Genomic DNA, 9439 nt, shown 5'->3' on the forward strand with positions numbered 1-9439 from the left:
AAGAGAGGACCCCAGAGGAAGGCCCCCGGTGCAGGGGGCGGCAGCAGGGAGTTCCAACTGGCCCAGGGAATTGAGGGTCCTCAGGGAGTCTGGGCTGCAGGGGTGCCTTGGGGTCACCAACACAAGGATTGTCTTGAGGGCCCTGAGAGGGGAGAGGCTACCCCCCCAGATGGACAGAGAGAGAAGAGGGGGCCTGGAGGCTTGTGGTCTGAGAAACGGCCACTGCACTTGGGGGTTGGGGACCTGGACAGGGAGTGTGGACAGTGGGCGTTTGCCAGATGCCCCCTGGGCAAGGTACCTAACTGAGCGGGAGTCTGTGCAGTGTTGGGCTCAGCCAGCCTCCTCAGCGGCCCCGACCTGTGAAGGGGCACCTTGCCTCACCTGGAGAGCAGGTGAGGTTGCAGGTATAGCCCGGCCGCCCTCAGGCTGTGCACAGGCCGTGGGAGCAGCCACTGCCAGCAGAGGTTGTGTGGTCGCCAGCTCTGTTCCAGGCCCCCGTCTGAGGAGGCTGTGCCAGACCCGACAGCAGGGAGGCTCCCACCACCAGCCCCCAGTGGTCTTCTGGCCACCAGTCCTTCCCTGGCTGGCCACTCCACTGCTCTCAGCGACACCTCACTCAGGCCACAGGTGGGGGCAAACGGCGACAGGCAAGGCAGAGGGGGGCACAGGGAGGTAACGTCCCACAGCAGCAGCCCCCAAGCCTGCGGGACCTAGAGGGCAAACAGGCCTGCGGGCAGCAGACAGAGGAGCCGTATGTTGGGCGCCTGGACTGTGTGGCCTCCAGGAGGAGGGGAGGGAGGAATGGGTAGTAGGGACCACAGGGAGCAAGGCTGGAAGGGCTGCCTGTGGGGTCTGGAGGGCACAGGTGTGGGAGGACCCAGGGAGAGGAGGGGGTGTGGACACAAGGAGCAAAGAGGGAGTTGGGGGGCTCTAGCCAGTGGAAAGCACGAAGTGACAATTCCAACCCTGACCCAATCCCACCCCCAGGACCTAGATTGGCTCCAAGAAGGGGCAGAGGGAGACCTGACCCTCCTCCTGCCCCCAGCCCACAGCTCAGGATGGGGCAGAGATGGCAGATCCCCAAGTGGCCGCCTGTGGGACCAAGGGCAGGTGGAATGAAGCAAATGGGAGGAAAAGTTGGGGGGACTGGATCCAAAGGGCCTGGGGCAGCAGGTGGGGGCAGGGAAAGGCCAAACCCTAGGGGCCATGCCCTATCCAGCCTCCAGGCTGAAAGGTTGAGCTGAGAGGGGAGGAGCTGATCACTAGCCTGATCCCAGAGAGAGATGGGTCTCTCTGAAGGCCTGACCCAACCTGGCCTGGCTTCCCCAGGCCAGGTCAGCCCCGCAGAGCCAGTGGCCTTTGCTGCAGCCAAGGCTCCAGACACCTCATGCCCTTTATGTCAGGGTGGGCTGCTCCTCCCCCAGCACCCAGGTGAGCCTGCCTCCTACTCCATGCCCATCACTAAGGCCTCTGGCTTGAGGCTGGTGATCTGCCCACTGACGTGCGAGTGCTGGAGGGGACAAGGGTCTAGGGCAGGGCTTTGCTGCCCCAGGAGTAGGAAGGAGAGACCAGGGCAGCCTCTAGACCCAAAGGGTGGCCCATGCCGAGCAATGCCTACTTCAATTTAAACACAGGAGCAGGCTTATATTTTACCTATTTTTGTAATTATGAAAGTAATACAACAAGTGGTGCTGGGACAACTGGATCTTCATGTGCAAAAGAATGAAGTCAGATCCCCGCCTCACACCATACACAAAAATCCACTCAAAACTCAACAGCCTACACGTAAGAGCTAAAACCATAAAATTCTTGGAAGAAAACATAGGGGTACATCTTCATGGCAATGGATTATTAGATATGACACCAAAAACACAGCAACCAAAGAAACAAATATAAAACTTTTCTGTATCAAAGGACAATGTAAGAGTGAAAAGACAACCCGGGAAATAGGAGAAGCATATATCTGATTAGGCTCCAGAACACATAAAGAACTCTTAAAACTCAACCAAGGGACTTCCCTGGTGGTCCAGTGGCTAAGACTCCAAGCTCCCAATGCAGGGGGCCAGGGTTTGATCCCTGGTCAGGGAACTAGATCCCACATGCCACAACTAAGAGCCCGCATGACGCAGCTAAGACCCCGCACAGCTAAAAACAAACAAACAAAAAAAACTCAACCAAAAAAAGAGAATCCACTTTAAAAAATGGTACAGGACTTGAACAGATATTTCTCTAAAGAAGATATACAAATGGCTAATAAACTCATGAAAAGATGCTCATTGTCATTAGTCATAAGGGAAATACAAATCAAAATGACAGTATGATACCACTTCTATAAGATATCACTTCACACCTATGAGGATGACTTTGATTTTTAAAAAACAGAAACTAACAAGTGTTGGCAAGGATGTGGATAAACAGGAACTCTTATACGTTGCTGGTGGGAATGTAAAATGGTGCAGGTGGAAAACAGAAAACAGTTTGGCAGTTCCTTAAATAGTTAAACATAGAATTATCATGATCCAGCAATTCCACTCCTTGGTATATGACCTAGAGAAATGAAAACTATGTCCACAGAGAGACCTTATAGGAATGTTCATAGCGGAATTACTCACAATCTCTAAAAGGTAAAAATGACCCCAATGTCCATTGACAGATCAATGGACAACCAAATGTGGGATATTATTCAGTCATAAAAGGGAATGAAGTTATAAAGACAACAACATGGATGGACCTTGAAAACATTGTGCTGTGTGAAAGCAGCCAGACACAAAGGCCACATACCATGTGATGCTTTTTATGTGATATACCCGGAGCAGGCAAATTCACAGAGACACAATGCAGGTTAGCAGTTCCCAGAGGATGGGGGAGGAAGAAATGGGGAATGATGACTTAATGAGTACAGGGTGGTATTTTTATGGGGTTTTATGGGGTGATGAAAAAGTTTTGAAACTAGAGAGAGCTGGTGTTTGCACAATATTATGAATAAAGTAAATGCCACTGAGTTGTACACTTTACATATCCGTTGCATGTTATGTGAATATCACCTCAATTGAAAAAAAAAAAAGTCAACTAATAGATATTCCCTGCAGGAAAACTGGGAAATTCTAGAAAAGTGTAAAGGAGAAATTGAATGTAGCCTTACCTGATCCCGCTTGGGGCGTGTACCTCTCCCGAGGCATGTGTGTATTTCTAAGAGCAATCACGTGACCTACTTTGATTCGACTTTGCACACTGCTTTCCACCTCAGAGTCTGTCGGAAACCTTACCTGCAGTCATCGCCTTCAGAAACGTGACTGGCTAGGTAAAACGAGGATGACTGCAGCGTCCTTCATCCTTCAGGCTGTTCTCAGTGGCCGAGGGTAGGAGAACCGTCACACCTGAACCCCCAGGGCCCAGGAGAAGAGGTGAAGGGGCAGACCTGTAGCTGCGTCCTGTACCCCAACATCAGGGCTGGGCAGCTGGAGGGGTGCGTGGCGGGGTGGGGGCAGTCTGCATAGCCCTCAGGTCCAAATATCAAGTCCACTCACCCCGCTGAGACCTACCTGGAAAGGGCCCTGCCTGGAGACTTCTGGGCTAGGGGTGGGGAGGAAGGAGTAGCAGCCCCCTCCCCAGGGGATCAGTGGTCGTAGCCCTGACAGCAATTGTGGTCTGGCTCCACACCTGCCCCCCACCCCTTCCTTCCAGGGTCAAGGGTTGGTGTCCTCTGGGGCCTCTAAATTCTTTAATCTTCCTTCAAAAAGTGGAGACAAATTCCCCACCTTTTGAGTGTGGGCTGGACAGAGTGACTTTAACAGTGGAAGCTGCAGGAGGGATGATGCTGGATTTCCAGGACTGGGTCCGCAAAGCCCCCTGGCTGTCTTGGACCACTCACTCAGGGGAGGCCAGCTGCCATGGTGTGAGACACTCAGCAGCCCTCCCAAGAGGGCTATCTGCAGAGGACCTGAGATCCCCTGCCAACAGCCGCATCCTGGAAGCGGGTCCTCCTGAAACCTTGACCACCCAGCTCAGGCGCCCCCAGATTCCTGACCCTCCGACACAGGGCGAGTAATAAATGCTTACTGTTTTAAGTGGCTAAGTTTTGGGGGTGATTTCTTGTGTAGCAATAGAGAACGAATACCTCTCTCGCCTGTGGGGGGTGAGAGGGGGCCCCGACACAAGGCACCTTGTCTTCTCCCATTGGGGTCTCCCCTGGAGCCGAGGCCCCACATCTATAGATGTGGGCAGGGGGAGGCAGGACATTTGGACACCAGTGTTTTGACAGGATCCTGCAGAAGGGACGTCATGGCTAAGCACCGGGCACTTTCGGACAGCCCAGGCCTGCCTCCACCTGCCCGGGATCCTCCCGCACTCACCTGGCCCCTGAGCTCTGGCCCCCAGTCTCACCTGGGGAGGAGCCACGATCCAGGTAACAAAGCCACAGCACAGGCTCACTGGCCTCCCCCGGGAAGAGGGCAGAGCACGTGCAAAGGCACAGAGGCCTGGAGGAGAGCCGACAGGAGTCCCAGGAGCCTCTCAGCCTGGTGGGGTCGGGGCAGGCGCTGCTCCACTGCACCCCCAGTCTCCAGCCTCCACAGCCGTGTCATCCACACCTGGCCAGGCCAGGGGCCTCCTGCCCGCTCCCCATGCCCTGCCTCTGCCTGTGCCCTCCCACATCTAAGCTCAGGTCTGCACTTGAGTCCCGCCTCCTCTAGGCCAGGCCCATTTCATCTATGGGGGTGGGGGGGGGAGAGGAGAGCTCCCGAGGGCGTCACAGGGTGCCACAGGGTGTGGCAGCAGCCTCAGGACAGAGGCTACCTGTCCTCAGAGGCTGTGGCCCTAAGAAGTTCCCCCTTTCACCCCTTGCAGGTGCCCCACCCTCGATGCCCTCACTGGCTGTCCAAGCAGAGCTCAGTTGAGGACCGGGGTGGGCGTGACGGGTGCAGGGTGATGGGTGACTTTGGGAAGGTGGAGGGAGATGCCAAGCTGGGGCAGGCCTCAATCTGAAGCCCGGCGGATGGATGTTGGCGTGGGTGGGGCGGGGGGGCTTGTCCACATGGGAGCCCCCCCGACCAGTCTGGCTGGACGATGGGGCCGGGGAGACACCCCTAACAGGTGAGCTGGGTGAGCTTTCAAACCCTCCCAAGAGTGGTCAGGAGGGCTTCACTGCCACTTCACGGATAGGACACTGAGGCCAGAGCGTGTCAGGGTTGACCCGGGCTGCCGGCACGACTTCCTCTCTGCTAGGCCCCTTCACCCCACCTCGACAAGAGTCTTGGGCACGCCTGCCCAGCTGCCCCACTGACCTTGGGTGCTGAATGTTTCGGCAGCAGCAGCGACCCTGTCTCAGTCCTGTCTCTTAGTGGCATGGGTGAGTTCACTGCGGCCACCGAGGAGGGGGGCCATTGCCCCAAGTCTGCTGCCACCACCTGGACCCAGCCTCCCATGCTGGGTTGCTGTTCCTCACCTCCCAGGTGAGACCCTCGCTTCAGGACTGCTGCAGGGTCAGGAGGAGTGGGCAGCTGGGGCGGCCCCCCTTGTGACTGACCTTGGCCCGAGGGGCAGCAGGCAGCCGGGTTCCGCAGGGGAAAGCCAACGGCTACCAGAGGGATCACCCGCCAGGGCCCAAGCCAGAGCCCACCCCCCCCCAGTCCCAGCCACACCTCAAACTCCTGCCACAGACACCCCAATATCCGCACAGAACCCCACCCCGGACACACCCACCCCCCACAGACACCCCCAAGCGCCACCCATACCCTCACCCCAGTGCCCAACACCAGCCCTGGGTGGGGAGGGCAGGTGAATCAGGCTGGGCTGGGCAGGAGTCTGGCCTCTGCCGCCTGTTTCTACCTCCGCCCACAGCCTGGGCCAGCCAAGTGGTCAATATGTTTATTTTTCAGGGCGCCTGAACTGACTCTGAGGAAAAGCCGAGGGGCAAGCAGGGAGGAAGGGGAGGGGCCTACCTTGGGGAGGGGCCTGTGTACCACTGGCCTCAGTCTTCCGGAAAGGCGGCCTCTCCACCCTGAATCATGGGAGGTGTGGCCCAGCTGTGGTGTGAGTGAGGACCGGCTGCGACAGTCCTGCCTGCCTCCAGGTCCCTAAGGACGGTGGGGTCAGGAGCTGGACCCCAGGGCTGGGGGGTCCAGGCTCAGCCAGAATGTCTGTCCCATGACTCGGCTTTCTTCAACCGACCCAGCCTGTGCTGGCCCCGAACCCGTCCACGGGGTGCTGGCAACCGATGCTGGGTGGCACAGGCAGTCCAGGGGCAGGATGAATGGCCCGGCTGGGGCCTGGAGCCCAGTGGGGGTGCCCAGGGCTCAAGGATGGGGCCTCTGCATGGCCCCATCAGACCCTGGAAGTTTCCCTGATGCCCGAGATCTGGCCCTGCGTAGGAGCAGGAGGCCTGTCCCACCATCCTCCCCGGGGGGCTGCCACTGAGACCCTCTGAAGTCTCTCCAGGTTTCCAAGATCATTTTCAGACAGTGGCACGGCGGAGCCTGGCTCCCATCCACCATCTGGGTGGAAAATGGAGATCAGACTCTGAGAAGGTGATGGGCCCAGTGGACACCCCTGCTCCATATCCATCTTCTCTCCTTGGGGAGGGTGGAGCACAGTCCCCACCCAGGAGCTGCAGCAGCCGGGGAGAGGGTGCAGGCAGGCCTGGAGGCCCCTCAGAGCACGTTCTAGGGCCTGATGGGACCTGCAGCTGTGATTTGGAACAACTGGAAGAATGAGAATCCAGGAGATGGAGCAGGTGGGGGCACTGGCAGGGGTGTGGTGGACCGTGGGGAAGGGCAGGGCCAGAAGCAGGTTGGGTCATGAGGGAGAGCATCCCCCCCACCTCGCCAGGGGTGGCTGCACCTCCCCGGGTCACCCACCCCCTCCCTTTCAGAAAAGGGGAGCTTGGGTTGGGGGGCTAGCCCAGGGCCACTGCGGGGGACGAGGCATCGGAGTCAGACTTGGGGTGGGTGTCCCTGGCCTTCTCCGCCCCTCCCCTGCACCACAGAATTGCACCCGCTTCTTCCCTGCTGTGCTCAGGGCTCCTGGCCCTGGAAAGTGGACTGAAGCACCCAGGGGGAGCTTGGGGTCTGGAAGGCCGAGGGTCTCAGGTTGTGGAGGTTTCTGGTCCTCCCCTGCAGGGCCCTGGTCCAGGGGAGGCCCTGGGGGGAGCCTGCTCTGCCCTGCCGCTGACTGTCAGCAGGTGGTTTCCCACGCAGGGCCACACACAGAGGCCATCACTCTGCCACCCCACTTTGGTCTTCCTCCACTTCCCCAGTCAAAGCACACTCCCTGGAGCCCTGCTGGGGTGGGGGCAGGGGCTGGCAAGCCGGTGCCTGATCAGCCTGCCCCCGCTGTCCCTGGGAGGGGGGAGCCCACACTTCAGCTCTGCGTGAGCAGCCAGGCTGGCCCTGGGGCCCACACCCATGGAAGACCATGCCTGAGGGGCCCTGGGTCTGGGGAACTGTCCTCTCCCTCCTTGGGGCTCCTGCAGGACCACAGTATCTCTGGATAAACACCCCCAGCCCTCCCAGATGGAGCTTTGGGGTCCCTTTCCTTCTTGGGGAGCAAGGGTGGATCCCAGGCACTCCCTCAGATCACTGGGTGGGGGCCCTTGGGGGCCCTCCCTGGTCGCAGAGCTCAGAGAAGACCCAGAGCTAGTCTGAGGGAGGCCGGGAGCAGGTCGGAAGACCCCAGCCACCCCACATCTGTCTCCCTTTTTGGGCCGCTCTGAGCTCTTCCATTTTGGGGTGGGTGGGGGCAGGAGCGGTGGGGTCGGGGCTCGAGGGCTGCACAGCTCCTACCTAACAGGAATCTTTGGTTCCTGGGGTGAGGGGCACTAGCTGCCAAGCCTCATGAAGATGGGTAGGGCATCCAGGTGGTGGCAGGAGGGGCCCACGCAGGGCAGGGTGTGGGTCTAAATGATCTGAGGCAGAGGAGGGAGGTGCCCCACCCCAGAGGTTGGAGCTACCAGCACGGGTGAGGGATTCCCTTCTGCAGCTCTGCCCTGCACCCCCTCAGATGCCCTCCCATGCTGGTGTACCTTCCACCTTCAGCCGTGAGGAAGCCAGTGAGTGTTGTTGGTACAGGCAGTTGGGGGTACCATCTGATACCCCATGGGGACCCCCTTCCTTCCCAAGGGCCCCTATAGACACCCAGGATCCAGGCCAACTCAGTAGGGCTTCACCTGGAAGGCCTAGGCCAAGTTGCTGTTGGAGGCTTGGGCTGTGCTTCCTGCTTTCTTGTGTGTGCATGCCTATGTGGCAACTTCTTTAGCATCTGGGGGTGAGGGTGGTCGGGTCCCGGGCCGGGGTGGCAGCTAGACCCAGCCCAGCCTCTATGAGTGCCAGGGCTCTTTTGACAGGGGGTGGTGGTGGGGTGGTCTCCCGGCATCTGAAATAAAAAAAGCAGAAGGCCTCAGTGGACTTGGTGTCTCAGAAGGGGTGGTCGGATGGTGAACTCTGGGCCAGGAGGCCAACACCACCACCGTTCTGCCCACCCCTCTGTACTGTGCCAAGGGGGGTGGGCCACCCCATAGGCCTCTGGAGGGGGGTAATCCTCCAGGGATGCTCACTCTGTCACCCTGTCCAGGATGAGCTGGAATCTTTGCCATAAATCCCAGAGACACCAATGCCTGGCCTCCTGTAGTCCCAGAAGACTTTGGTGTCATTTTGAAGTAGGTTCAATGGAAAGTGGTCCTGTGGCTCGGGGGCAGCCACCAAGTGGTGTCCTGGGCCCAGGCCACCAATGGCCACACTCCCTGGTGCCTCCTCAAACCTTAGTTCTTTCCATCTTGCAGATGAGAAAACCCGGGGTTTGAAACACCTTGCCCAGGATCAGCCAGGATCAACGCTCCCCTTAGGTGAGTGTCTGCGGGGTGTGGGGATGTGGAGCATGCCTTGGGGCCCCCGCCATACCCCCAGCACAGCCCGGTTCTGGGAGCTCGAGAGGAGGGGCAGCGGCTGTTGTCTGGCTCAGCAGCGCACAAAGCCACAGGGGGAAACGGAAGTCAGAGAGGATGGAGGTCTTGCCCAAGATCACCCACGCAGGGCGGGGTGGGGGTTGGGGGGCCGGGGCGGGTGTCGGCCCCGAGGTTTGGATGGGGGCGCAGATCGCAGGGGGCTTGGCCAGGGAGGCCTGCAAAGCCCCAAAGCTGAGCCGAGAGGCGGGAACCCCACGGGGTCCGCGGGCACTTCGCGGCGTGGGGTGCGCCTGGATGCGCGCGCTCACCTGTCAGAGGGCGCGGCCCGGGGCGCGGGGGCGACGGGGGTCACTGCGGGACCCAGTCGGGCTCCCATCAAGCCCAGGCAGAGGGAAGCGAGCGAGCACAGGGTGGGAGATGGAGGGGCGGGAGGGGGCTGCGCGCCCGGGCTCCCAGCCCAGCGCCAGGGGATGGCGAGGCTGGGGGGCCGGTCTGAGGGCGCGGGGGAGCGGGACTGGTTGGGAGAGAAGGCACAACCCGCGC

The sequence above is a fragment of the Balaenoptera musculus genome, chromosome 20, assembly GCF_009873245.2.
Source record: "Balaenoptera musculus isolate JJ_BM4_2016_0621 chromosome 20, mBalMus1.pri.v3, whole genome shotgun sequence".
Classification (NCBI taxonomy): Eukaryota; Metazoa; Chordata; class Mammalia; order Artiodactyla; family Balaenopteridae; genus Balaenoptera; species Balaenoptera musculus.